At 37.6% G+C, this 15187-nt stretch overlaps 1 non-coding gene across 1 annotated transcript; it reads right to left on the bottom strand.

The window, feature by feature from the left end:
• Nucleotides 1-5263: 5263 nt before the first annotated feature.
• LOC128284940 (small nucleolar RNA R71) lies at nt 5264-5370 on the bottom strand. The gene has a single exon (XR_008275358.1). It is a non-coding gene; the product is annotated as a small nucleolar RNA R71 (small nucleolar RNA).
• Between the last annotated feature and the right edge of the window lie 9817 nt (nt 5371-15187).

Below are 15187 nucleotides of genomic sequence, written 5' to 3'. Positions count from 1 at the left end.
TTTCGTTCGTAGTCGATAGCGGACATAGAACCTTGCTTAAGATCAAGAAATTCCCTCCGCTTTTGGTCGATGAATCTCGGTGATATACTTTTTTGGAACTTCGGTTTGAAAGAATTCCCAAGTCACTTGCTCTCTAGGCACCACGAAGTCGAGTACTCCACCAATAGTAGGCGGACTCGCGTAGCAAGGAGATGGTACACTTTAAGCACTCATCGGTGTCAGGATAGCTCATCAAGCACCGGATAGTGTTATCTAACCAAAATTCAGCTCGCTTCGGCATCATCATCATCCGTAGCCTTAAATTCGGTGGCCCCATGTTTTGAATCCTATCGTACGGGGCTTACTTGACCTTATTTGGTCGATCACGGAGGTATTGTAGGTCTTGGGGTTGCATTTGTCGGGAATGGAGGTTGTGGAATAGCCGTGTTGGTTGAATGTATTGATTAAACCATTCGTTCATCACACTATAAAAGGCTTGCCTAGCCTCGTCATTAGGATTGCTGGCCATAGGTTGAGAGTCCGCGGCCTTTGTCCTCTTGCGGAGCAGGCGCCACACTCTCCACATCATCAGCTATCGCTTCGGTTGGGATCGGGATCCATTGCTATAAACAAACACAAAGTCAAATTGTCGAAATCATCACACTATCGATTCATCATTTAATGGCATGTATAGCTAGACCCCAAACACATCACGGTAGTCCTAGAATCGACTAAATCGTGGCTCTGATACTAATAAAATTGTAACACCCGAACCGAGACCATCGCGGGTTGCCGGACACGAGGGTTAACAAGCCAAGTTCACTTGTTTTGCCCATCCATTTGACATTTTCAGTCAGGCTGGAAAACTGCGTCACTGTCGCCTTAAAATCATATCTCGAGTTTCAAAACTCGGAAACTGGTTTCGTAAATTTTCCCTGAATTTAGACTCATATATCCATCCATGGATTTATTTCTAGAATTTTTGGTTGGGCCAATTGGTACAGTTTATTAGTTAAAGTCACCCATGTTACAGGGATCAACTGCTCTGACCTTCGCGTGGTATAACTTGAATATATCTCTGTAAAGGGCTTTAATGCTGGTGAAGTTTGTTTCTAATGAAACTAGACTCAAAATGGAATCTTTACATATAAGGTATGTCTCCTAATTATTTTTGTATAATTTATAGTGAATTTTTTAAAGTTGCGACAGGGAACCCAGAAACCATTCTGGCCCTGTCTCACAATAGCTTTAATATCTCTTAACATGTAACTCCTATGACCATTTCGTTTCTTCCATATGAAAATAGACTCATCAAGGTTCATTTACATAGCTTATTCACTATTTAATTCCATTCCTACGAATTTTGGTGATTTTCACATTCACGTCACTGCAGCTGGCAGCATCTGTTTTAAGGTAGGTCTTACCTATTTGGTAGTCTCCATGTACCAACTAGTCTTGCCATACATAGGTTCATATATGATCATTTTAACCATGCCAATGGCTGATCATATGACCAACATTCCCATTTCAAGCCATAGCCACATCATGACACCAAATATATACATACAAACCACAATTATCCTAAGTTCATGTTTCCCTTTTGAGCCATTTTAGCATGGCCGTACATACTTACATCACAACATATTTAACAAACAAGGGTAGTCCTATACATGCCATCTCAAGTTCAACCAAAATTTATACCAAAATGGAGGCTTGATAGTGTGGATGACTTGACTTCAACGATCCCAAATCCGATTGCTTGACGAAATCTAGAAAAGCGAGAGCCAAAGCAGCGGGTAAGCATTTTTTTATGCTTAGTAAGTCTCAAGGAATATAATCAACTCTAATTACAGCAATACATTCACATAGCCAAATGCATCATTTCATTAATACACATTCTTACTTCACACTTCATCATTATATAATTTCACAAAATATCAATCAATTCAATAACTGAAATTCATTAGTCGATTGAGCGAATGTTGCTCAAACATGTCGACTTTCAATGCACATATAACGTACCTTATCCTTTGGGCTTTTCGAGTGTACTAATTGAATTCATTACAGCAACCAACACTCACCTCCAGCCCAAGATTCTTGAATATAACCGGATATAATCACGTGCACAAATGCCTTGGTCTTAGCCGGATAGAATGTCTCGCACGAATGCCTTGGTCTTAGCCGGATGTAGCCACTAGCACAATTGCCTTGGTCTTAACCCGTATATAATTTCAGCATAATTGTCTTGAGTTTAGCCGGATATCATTCAATTTCCATGAACACATACATCAATTATCATTGGACATACATAATTCATTTTTAGTTACTAAGGCTCAAACGCAATTATAGTCACAAGCATATTCGCCTTGAACTTAGCCGGGTAGAATTCAAATACTCATGCATACATAATCAATAATCAATACACATCCATACTTTATTTCACACAATTCAAGTAGGGTCACTTCTTGAGGACTTACCTCGGATGTTGTCGAACGGCTTTTTCGCTATTCGATCACCTTTTCCTTCCCTTGTCCAATTGTGGCCCTCTTAGCTCTTGAGCTAATTCAAACAAATTCAATTTATTAAAACCTCATTGTGCTAGCTTATGGCGAATATGACAAGGAGTTTAAATGGTCATATAGCCACCCTTTAGCTTGAATACACAATGGTCATGCACATTTTATACTACATCAAGCAATTCAATACAATTTATTCGAGCATCAAGGAAATGCTAAGGCCTTCAATAGGCTACCCAAGGCCGAATATTCATGTACATGTTGAGGTCAATTTTGCACTTAATACCTCACAAAAACAGCATGCAATTTACTAATTAATGCTTTGCACATTGTATTAAAACTTATAATATAGCATCAAGCACTTATATGTGTGCTAGGCCAAATTGTGCTTGCAATTTCACAAGCATTCTTCCACATCTTCTTCTTTAAACCAATATATTCATCACTTAGTTCATAACCAAAACATAATGTGCAATCATATATATGCATATATGAGCATGGCAATTTCAAGGTGTCCATAGCCATCCAAAACACAAATTTTAACTAACATGCAAGAAGCATGAATCATGCTCAAGAATGCATCATGGCGAATATGACAATCATGCTCCTTTTCAACTTCAATCATGATAAAACAAAAAAGAAAGCTCAAAATCTTACTCATGAGTAGACAATCCATCATTGCATGCATCATCATCAAGCTTCACACTTAGCATGCAATGGCTTTATCACCATAACAACTTTGGCCAAATGCCATTTCCATGGCATAACAAAGATTTGAGCCATGGCTAACATGCACATCAAATTAGCAACCAAAACATGCATGAAACTCCCAACACAACCTCATACATACCTTACTCTTGATGCAAATCTAGCCAAATCACCTTCTAGATCTCTTCTAAACAAAGGAAATGAAGCAAAATCCCTTCTTCCTCTTAGTATTTTTGGCCAAAAGGAGAGAGCAAGCATGAACAAATTTTTTTTTTGTTTTCTTTCTTCTTGGTTTGCCGGCAATGGGGTATGCTACTCTCTCACACACATTTTTTTTCATTCTTTTCTTACCCATGCCTATTTGTTTACTATTTCTCCCTAATGCCCAACAAAACATGTTTCATGACATGTTTAACCCATATCTCTTTGTCATGGCGGCCATCACTTGTAAAAGGGGAATTTGACATGCAAGTCCATTATTTTGCATGCATGCTTTAATTAGTCATCACCCTTTCCCTATCGTATTTTCAAAGTTCACTACTAAGTCCTTTCTAGTGGAATTCACCTTTATAACACTAAATCAATCATCAAAAAATGTCATACATGAATACACACATATTATAGGCATCGAAATAAATTTTAAATTATTGTTATGCCTCGGTTTTGTGGTCCCGAAACCACATTCCGGCTAGGGTCTATTTTGGGCTGTCACAAGGATACTGATTCAAGACACGCTCTTATTCAGAGGAGGAATAGACCACATCTAAGAGTATATTTTCCATAATTAAGCGGAGTTGATTGCGCCTAGAAATAGGGTGACAAGATTTTCTTTGGATTAGGGTGAAACCTAATAAGGGATCCATAGATCGAGTTAATGCAACCCTAGAGTGTTAATTAGAGAAAAGTCTCGGTTATTCAATCTAGGATTAGGCGTTATTAGTCTTGAATAGGGATAATAACATAACTTAGGGATCTCTACGGAACAAGTTGAATGAATAAATCATCCGATTCGGAGCCAGAATAACAAGTACAGTCTAGGTGAATTTTTCCTTAGGTATTGTCTCAAGTCAATCGATTTTCCCAAAAGCAATTCCCCAATTCTTTTCTTTGTGCATTCTTAGCTTAAATAATTATTTAATTAAAATAAACCCTTTTATTCTTAGGCTAGATAATAAAAAGATAGTTATTACTAGTAATTTTGGTTCCCTTGGGTACGATATCTCAATCTTGCCATTACTATACTATTGTTCGATAGGTGCGCTTGCTTTTTTGTTGTGATAATAGTTAGTCTAGGTTTGATCTTCATTATAAATATTTATTACTTGTTACGAATCACACGATCAAGTTTTTGGCGCCGTTGCCGAGGAACTAGAATATTAGGAACATTAAATTTTTATTACTTTAGCCATTTATTTTTTCTTGCAATTTTATTTTATTTTATTATTTATTAATTTACTTTTTCTCTCTCTTGGCAGGTTTTTATGGTTTATGACTAGAAGAAACCCGTTAGGACCATTACTTTTTGACGAAGAAATCGATCGTACAATTCACAAAAATCAAAGAGAAATAAGGCATAGTTTATGCTACACGGAGAACGAGCGAGAAGATGATACTCAAACCCCAACCGAAGAGATGGCCGAAAACCAGGCAATCAGCTACCCCTTGCAATTGCAGCTAATCAAAATCCTGCTCCACGTACTATGTATGACTATACTAAACCTTCTTTAACAGGAACTGAGTCTAGTATAGTTAGACCTGCTATTGCTGCGAATAATTTCGAACTAAGATCTAACACCATTCAGATGATACAGTAGTTTGTTCAGTTTGATGGTTTGCAGAATGAGGATCCCAACACGCACTTGGTGAATTTTCTTGAATTTTGCGATACATTCAAAATCAATGGCGTTTCTGATGATGCCATTCGTCTTCGGTTATTTCCCTTTTCACTGAGAAACAAAGCTAAACAGTGGTTGAACTCGTTACCACGAGGGTCTATCACTACTTGGGAACAAATGACCGAGAAGTTTTTACTAAAATATTAGCTGCCGGCTAAAATGGCTAATTTGCGTAATGATATCTCTTCTTTTGTGTAGATGGATTTAGAAACACTTTACGATGCATGGGAGAGATACAAGGACTTACTGAGAAGGTGCCCTCACCATGGGTTACCACTTTGGTACGCAAGTTCAAACGTTCTACAATGGTGTGAATCCTCGACAAGACAAATGATTGATGCATTTCTTTGGCGAACCATCAACAATAAAACACCGGAAGATGCTTATGAATTCATAGAGGAGATGTCACTGAACAACTATCAGTGGCAAGTTATGAGGAAAAAGCCAACGAAAACAGCCGGCGTCTATAACATTGATTCAGTCACCATGCTCTCTAATCAAGTAGAACTTCTCAATAAAAAGATTGACGGTTTACTTGGTTCTACGCAGGTACATCCAGTAATGAGGTGTGACTCAAGCGGAGGAGGTGTACATACAGAATACCAATCCTTCAATCCTACAACTGAAGAGGAACAAGTCAACTATATGGGTAACAATAACTTTAAATCTCAAAATAACCCATATAGTAATACTTATAATGCAGGTTGGAAGAACCACCCAAATATTTCCTGGGAAGGTCAAGGAAATCAAAAGCCACAAAATCCTCAGGGTTTTCAACAGCCACCTTATCAAAAAGAGAAGAAACCAAACCTTGAAGAGATGATTCCTAAATTCATCTCGGTGTCAGAAAACCATTTCCAAAATACCGATACAGCACTTAAGAATCAAAAAGCATCGATCTAAGGACTTGAAACTCAGATAGGCCAGCTGTCCAAACTAATCTCCGAACGACCGCAAGGTAGCCTACCAAGTAATACTGAACCTAATCTGAGGGAACACCTCAATGCAATTAGCACTCAGGATACGGAAGGATTCATTACACCTGAGCCAGAAATACAGCAAGACAACGAGATGAAGAAAGGACGAGAAGAGGTAAATAGTAATGATCCCAAACAGGTAAGTACAAATCATGAACCTCATGTGCCATATCCTAAAGCGATGACGAAAGACAGAACAAAAGAACAATTCAGTAAGTTTGTCAAACTCTTAAAGAAATTACATATTAACTTACCCTTTATTGAAGTTCTTTCGTAGATGCCCAACTTAGTAAAATACTTAAAGGAACTTCTGAGCAATAAAAGGAAATTAGACACTACATCACATGTGGAACTCAATGTAGTCTGCTCAGCTATTCTAAAGAATGAGCTACCTAACAAATTGAAAGATCTAGGGAGTTTTACAATTCCTTGCTTAATTGGTAGTCTATTTGTGAAAAATGCTTTAGCTGATCTAGGGGCAAGTATAAATGTTCTGCCATATAAAATGTTTAAACGACTAGGTCTCGGTAAACCCAAACAGACTAGGATGAGCATACAATTGGCTGAAAAAATAGTTATATTTCCTAAGGGTATTATTGAAGACGTTCTCGTTAAAATTGATAAATTTATTTACCCAGTAGACTTTGTTGTCTTAGATATGGATGAGGATAAAGAGGTACCTTTAATTTTAGGACTACCATTTTTAGCATCTGCCAGAACCATTATTAATGTAGGCACAGGAGAGCGAACACTTCGTGCAGGTGACGACGCAGTAACACTCCAAACACGCGACTCAGTCAAAACCTCTAAAACTCAAGCTAATGCTATAAAACCTGTCGATGATAAAACTAATATTCAATCGTCCTTGCAGGAACTTCCTCGAACCAAGACAACAGAAATAGTTCGCTACTATCATGAAGAGAACAAAGAAGTCCATGAAGAATGAAGACTACGGATAGAGGAGTTAGACGGATGGTGAGAACACAAACTGAGAACACATGATAAACCAAAACTATGCAAACACAAGCCCGATACCTCTCCTAATCAACTTCAGTTCAGCGATATAGTTTTACTAGATGCCGTTGATCCTCACATTGTCACTACCACACCAAATGAGGAAATCCCTCTTACGATACTTAGTAGTTTTCCATTTGGTACAGTGGAGGTGAGTCATCCCAAGTTCGACACTTTTAAGGTAAACAACACCTATTTAAAACCTTATTTTAAAATTGACAGCAGGAACAAGAAGTATGAACTCCTCAAACCACTATGATAAATCAACGGAGAGGTAAGTCGAGCTTAGACTATAAATAAGCGCTTCTCGGGAGGCAACTCGAGCACTAACATCTTTTGATTTCTTTATTTTTATTTTCTAATACTTTGGATGTTTAACTTAATCTTTGAATTGTAAAGTTTTTCAGCCCGCACGGCCAGGCACATGGGCATGCCTAAAGCCGTGGCCAAACAGGGGAAGAAGACATAGCCGTGCAATACGGTCGGGTTGAAGCAGGGCATGATTTCCCCAAAACACGGGGTGCGATAAATCCCTACGACCATGCGACATGCCCGTGGGTGAATTTGATACACACACGAGCGTGGGAATAGAAACCCACGGGCATGCCAGGGATAAGGCTCCATTCTGTTTCTTCGACACGGGAGTGAGATACGCCCGTGCCGTTAAGCCGTAGACAACAATACACGGGCGTGGTACCTTAACATGGGTAGGGGAGAAGCAAACACAGCTAGGCACGGTCGTGCCATATGGCCATGTACCACACACGCCCAAGAAACACGGGCGTGGGATAGTAGCCAAGCACGAACTAAAATTGCAAAATTCGAAACACACGGGCTCAACCTCATAAGGACACGGGCGTGGCCCTAGGCCGTGTGGCCCTCCCTATATAAGCAAATCACTATTCGTTTTCCTCTTCCTTTCCAAAGCCCTAGCCGAAATCTCCCCTTCTCCACTCCCTGATCCCTACTCTTAGCCACCACCACCTTCTCGTCCAATTCATGTGGCAGGTTCATATGCTAACATCTCTGAGCACCTCACCCGATTCGAGCTTCAGTGTTTTCGACAATTTGACAACATTGATGCTACTCTACAGTAGAGTTGTCAGCACCTTCCCATCTCATCGCCAGTCCCGCCTCGCGAACCATCCAGCGATGAAGATGTTTAGAAATATTTATTTATTATTTTCTGTTTTTACTTATTGTTGAAACTATTTCTATTATTTTTATTAGATTTTAGAATTTTATTTTTATTCTTTTTTTCGGTTGGTTCTTTTCGAATCCTTATACTTTCTAATATCTCCTAAAAAGTTCTTGATTTTATCACAGTTATATAGAATTCCTAAGCTCATCATCACATAGGAACTACAACTCCACCGGGGAAGGTTCTCCATGACTGCCATGTCCTGCTCGACCACGACCATAGCTACCACTAGATATAATATTCTTTTGGCGTAGGACTTATGGCCTAATGAACTTCTACGACTACAGGAGTATCCTCCTCCACTCTCAAACCGATCACTCTCCAAAACTCTAAGTTTGAGGAATTCATCATATAAGAAGTTTCACTTCTCTCCCTATCTTATTTTTATTCTCTAACATCTATCTTTGTACATTGAGGACAATGTACATCTTAAGTGTGGGGGGTGTTTATTTCTCTATCAGAAAAAAATCCCTGAATAATCACCTTGTTCTCATGAAAAACTCTCATATCATATTTAGGATAAATTTTAATTGATTTTTGATTTTGATTGATATATCTTGAATTAAAACATAGGGACTTATGCATTGGTTATTTAAACTTTATGACATAAGAGAATCAAGCATGATAAGTTGATTTTTAAGAAATTAAAATCATAGGTTGTTTCCCCAGGTCTAGGTATTACTTTGAATTAGAATTCACAAGTCTAAACATCAAAAAGCCATAATTTTTGTGAGATTTTTGAGCCTTTTGAGCATCTATTCATCCTTTCATGCTCACGTTTATTATTGCTTTGAGTGCCTCAGTATTGAACTATTATTCTAGAACTTGCTTGATTATGCATGTCGAGACCACACCATTTGATTTGATATATCAAAATGATTAAGGCACTTAGGATTAACCCACTCATACCATGAAAAGCCTACCTCCACGATTAACCCCTAGTAAACCCCCTTGAGCCTAACAAGCCATTCCTTTTATTACCCTTAATATTAACCATTAACCCATTATTGTTGAAATCCCCCAAATTAATTTGACCCCTATTTTTGTCAAGATCTGAGTTGGAAAAGTTGCTTAGCTATGTTTTTCTTCTTTATTTAACTTATTCTTAAAAAAAAACACTATGTATGCATATCTGTAATTTCATATTTTGAGAAAAACTCTGTTGTACGCAAGTGAAGATTAACTCTTTTTCTAGTTAGACAATTTTTCAATTCAATCTCGATTCTAACCATTTCTTTCAGCTTGTGACCACACCCCCTAACCAAGCCTCACTACAGCCCTCTAAAGACCTTTTGATTGATGTATCATCTTAAATTATAGTGGTAGAGATTTGATTTTCATGCAAGCCTATGGTAATGACTTTTCATTATTGACTATTAAGTGCTTCATTATTGCCCTTAAACACCGCAAGTGATTTGAGTGAATCTTTAGTGAGGATGTGAAATTCTGTGATATTCTGAATCAAAGGTAATTACTTAGATACGGAGAGACACCTATGTTTGCATGATTAAATACTCAACTTGGAAGGCTTGAAACTTTTATGTTCTTTTAGTTGAATCCTCAATGTATAATCACCTGTGGATTATTTTGAGATATTATTAATGGAAATTATAAGTTGAGAAGAATTTATTTTGATTATGAGTTGAGAATTTTGCTTGAAGACAAGCAAATGCTTAAGTGGGGGGTATTTGATAAACCGTAAATTATACCTATTTTTACCCCATATTTAATGCATTTTATGGATGATTTTCCATTAGAATTGGTGAATTCGATGCTCCTAATGCTTTAATTTTATGTTTTATACTTAGGAGAGCATAGGAGATCGAAAGGAACGAGAAACGAGCCAAAAAATGGAGAAAACAGGCCAAAGTACGAAATCAACATGGCCTGGACCTCCTCACACGGGCAGACCACATGGCCGTGCCATTCTAACAGGGTCGAACACGGCCTAAAGTAATCGTACAAGGGCGTGTCACATAGGCGTGTCACACGGGCGTGTCCCTACCGAGCCAATGTTAAGTCCAATTCGGAAAAGGCCACTTTTGAGGGTTTCTACCAAAGCCTATAAATACGCATTAGAGGAGGAAAAAAAGGGAGACAGAGAAGAGGGGTAAGGAATTACCCCAAGGAAGCTGATTGATCTAGCTCAGAAGCTGGATTCATCATCAAGATTGAAGATCTCTCCTCAATTCCCCTTCAGGAGTTTTGGGTTTTCTTTATGTTTTGTATTTTTTATTCTTCTGAGATGTTTTCTTATTTAGTTATGAACTAAATCCCCTAAATACCTAAGGGGAATGAAACCTAAGACGAATCTTGTTATTATTTTCTGAATCTTATGATAAATATTTAACTTGTTCTTAATTATGTGTTCTTAATTCTTGCTTTGATATCCCAGGATACTGATTCAAGACACGCTCTTATTCAGCGGAGGAATAGACCCTGTCTAAAAGTACATTTTCCATAATTAAACGGAGTTGATTGGCGCCTAGAAATAGGGTGACAAGATTTTTCCAGATTAGGGTGAAACCTAATAAGGGGATCCATAGATCGAGTTAATGCAACCTAGAGTGTTAATTAGAGAAAAGTCTCGGTTATTCAATCTAGGGATTAGACATTATTAGTCTTGAATAGGGATAATAACATAACTTAGGGATCTCTACGGAACAAGTTGAATGAATAAATCGTCCGATTCGGAGCCAGAATAACAAGTACAGTCTAGGTGGATTTTTCCTTAGGTATTGTCTCAAGTCAATCGATTTTCCCAAAAGCAATTCCCCAATTCTTTTCTTTGTGCTTTCTTAGCTTAAATAATTAGTTAATTAAAACAAACCCTTTTATTCTTAGGCTAGATAATAAAAAGATAGTTATTACTAGTACTTTTGGTTCCCTTGGGTACGATATCCCGGTCTTGCCATTACTATGCTATTGTTCGATAGGTGCGCTTGCCTTTTCGTTGTGATAATAGTTAGTCTAGGTTTGATCTTCATTATAAATATTTATTACTTGTTACGAATCACGCGATCACCAGGTTTAGCTCAGAACTGAAACTTACAAGCATTCACATCTCGTCCTTTAAATGGGCCTTCAAGGCCCTAAATATACATAAAGATGATTCAGGATAGGACCGGGAACATTCCATAACTTTAGAAAATTTCCTTATTTAGAAGTGTCACACGCCTGTGTATGAGGAGCCGTGTGATTACCCACGCCCGTGTGGTCTAGGGCACATCCATGCCTTTAACCCGTGGGCAACACTGACTTTTAGACATGGCCAAGGCACACGCCCGTGGGCTCACCCCGTGTCCAAACCTTGAGCATTCTGTTAAATTAACACGGTCCAGACACATGCCCGTGTGTCCTACCCGTGTACTAATTTGACTTAAAGTTTTAGGTGCAGGGGACACAAGGTCATACCACACGCCCATGGGGATGGGCCGTGTGTCACACATGGCCTAGACACACGCCCGTGTGTCTAACCATGTGGACTTTAATATGCTATTTTCCAAGCCTTTAGTCACCCATTTTTACTTTTTTTCTTAAAAGATGCCAAATTCAAAGTAAAACATGATTATACACTTGTAAATGATCTTGATGAAGTTAGTTGTATGGAAACCTCATATCATTGGTTTCATACAAAAAGGTTATTTCCCATCTAGTATTTATGGGTCCTTATGTTATTGTAGTGCATTCAAAATTTGGTTCGTTTTTGAACTCATTTCCACTTGTAGCAACCCATCATAATGGAGCATAAACATGCATATAAAGGCAGGTCATAGCCTACTTTCAAATATGCCAATTTCCATGGCCTTATACAAAAAGATGAATGCATCTTTACATGCCTTTATTTGGCAATTCAAATGATACATATGACAAAAATACTCAAAGCCCTATACATGCCATTAACAAAATAGAAGTGTCTTTATACCAAAGCTTGACTAGTTGATAGCGTCTTGCTTCTCCAACCGTCTTCCAATCCTTATGAGTCCTCGAGCTCTGAAAAACAGGAAGAAGAGAGGGGGTAAGCATTTTCATGCTTAGTAAGCTCGAATAACCGAAAAGTAAACTTACCGAGTAATTAGCATACATCCATACTTAATTCATGAAATCATCCATTATGAAATGATTTCCTATCACATGCATTCAATCACTGAGTTAGTCACATAATCATGTATCATGTAATTTAACTAGATGAGCTCATCATCCAACATTTCATTCATATACGTATATCCCATGTTAATCTCGTTGATTTTCTAGGAAATCTTGATGGAATACCCATTATCCGTCAATTCATACGAATGATCATTCCATATATGCAATCCCGCGAACCTCACATCATATGGCGGGATTACCAGTCCAGGCTAAATCCCCCATTATATGAACTTGTAAGGTGATGTCGAGATTACTAGCCCAGGCTAAATCCCTTATAGTGACAAACACCCTTAATGAGCTCGGATCTGAATTACCAGTCAAGGCTAAATTCAGACCCAATTCAGATTACCCGTCCGGGCTAAATCCATAATGCACATTCATTCCAGGAGGCTCGATCATTCAAGGAACACCCGTCCGGGCTAAATTTCTTTCCAAACTTGAGATCACGGATTACTGGTCCAGGCTAAATCCTTACTGCAATACATGCAGGATATCAATTCACATGTACAGCATGGTTTATCCATCGAATCCCCTTTTTAACCTCAACCAAGATAGTTATCAACAAGTCATTACCAAAGGTACATTTCATGCATTTTCATACCATCAATAAATGCAAATATCATGCATTCATAAATCATAAAATTATGCATATTAGGAGTTTACTTTAAGTTATCCGAACTTACCTGGAATTTTTTGCGGGATTGTGTTCCGGTTATTTCGAAACCTTGCGTTTACCACGATCGACCTCCGGAATTTGTTCCTCGGGGTCTATAGCAGTAAAATTAATTCGTTAATACCCCACATTATACATTTCAAGTTTAATATCTACCCCCGATTCAAATGACTGTTTTGCCCCTAACCTTTGACATTTTTACTATTTAGTCCCTAGGCTTGTATAATGAAACACATTTAATTTCTATCTTACCCTAACCGAACATTTTTATCTCTTATGGAAACCCACATTTTTCATTATTTTCCTCATTTCTACCACACATTTACATCTTTTGCAAAATAGTCCCTATAAGGGTTTCTCATGAAAACCAACTTGGAAAAGATGTTTAACACACATTTATCTTTCATATTCCTCCATAATCCATCAAAATACCAATAACTCATGCATGGGTAAATTTTTGAATATAAACCCTAGCATGAAATATGGGTAGAAATGGAAAGAGCAAGCTATCGAGATTTCAAAAATACAGAGAACATGAAAAACGGGGCTTGGGAGCACTTACTATTGAGCTTGAAAATTGAAGAAACCCTAGCTATGGTGTCCTCCAAATTTTTGCAGCTATGGGAAGAAGATGAGCATATTTCTGCTCCATTTTTCCCTTTTTATTTCATTAAAATGCCTAATGACCAAAATACCCTCATGCCCTTTCTTTAAAATTTCTCCATGCAAGCCCATTTTTGTCCAGAAATTTAGAATTTGGGAAAATTACTCTCTAAGAGCTTCTAATTCATAATCTAAAGCAATTTCATACAAATTTCTTCTAGAATCTAAGTTTTTAAATTTATTCAATTTAGTCCTTAATTTCCAATTGGACACCTTATACTTAGAATTTCTTCGTGAAACTTTAACACATGCATATACTCATATTCTAGGCCTCATAATAATCATAAAATAAATATTTTGATGTCGAATTTGTGGTCCCAAAACCACTATTTCGACTAGGCCTTATTTAGGGATGTTACACATAATCTATCATTAAACATCAAGAATCACACAAAAGCATTAATGGCATAACCCTCAATCTTTAACAATATTACAAAATGAACCCTGGGCTAGCTAGATTAAGCTAAAACGACCTCAAAAACATAGAAATCATTAAAAATGGGCAGAAAAACACTCACCATGCATCAAACTAAGCTTAGCTGAAATTCAACCCTAAAAATGGCTTTCTTCTTTCAATATTTTAGTAGTGTGTTTCATTTAGGAAGATGATACCATTTTTCATTTAGTTTAATTTAGATTTATTAATCAATTTACTAATTTAACCTTAGTTTAGAACTTTAAAAATTACTTAAACTATATCCATATTTGACCACTCAACATGTTAATGGTTTAATTACAACATAAAACCTTCAATCATTTAATTTCATAGCTATTCCCTTTAGCTTATAGAACTCCAATTTTTTACTTTACGCGATTTAGTCATTTTTATCGAATTGAGCATGCAAACGATTAAATTTCTTAACAAAATTTTCATATGACTCTATTAACATGCTATAGACCTTAAAATAAAAATAAAATAAATATTTTCACATCGGATTTGTGGTCCCAAAACCACTGTTTCGATTTGACTGAAAATAGGTAGTTACATAACAGATCAACAGATATTTCAGAATTAACATGTCCCTCATGCTCGATTATAGATATTACAAATGTTTATACAGAACAGTCAGATCATATATATTGTACTTCTTAGTACTCAAACCAGTCTACCAGAATAACAGATTTCATGCATTAGGGTTTGTGTTGCCTTTACCAACCCTATGGAAGGCCCATAATTGATCGGAATGACGTGTGTGACCCTAGGGAAAAATACTGAATTTTACGCCCACACGCCCGAATTGGCCTTGGCCGTGTGGCCCACACGACCACAAACACACTCATCACACGACCATGTGTCACACACGGCCTACTACATTGTCGGGCACTCGCCCGTGTGGCGTCGACAGGCCAGTTTTTTGGCTTTCGCCAAACGACATTTTCTCACGTTTTCGTTACAAACCTGACTCGTTTCT

This window comes from Gossypium arboreum, chromosome 11 (assembly GCF_025698485.1).
Source record: "Gossypium arboreum isolate Shixiya-1 chromosome 11, ASM2569848v2, whole genome shotgun sequence".
NCBI classification, from domain to species: domain Eukaryota; kingdom Viridiplantae; phylum Streptophyta; class Magnoliopsida; order Malvales; family Malvaceae; genus Gossypium; species Gossypium arboreum.
Note: the sequence above shows the minus strand (reverse complement) of the source record. Positions and strands in the feature narration are given on the sequence as shown.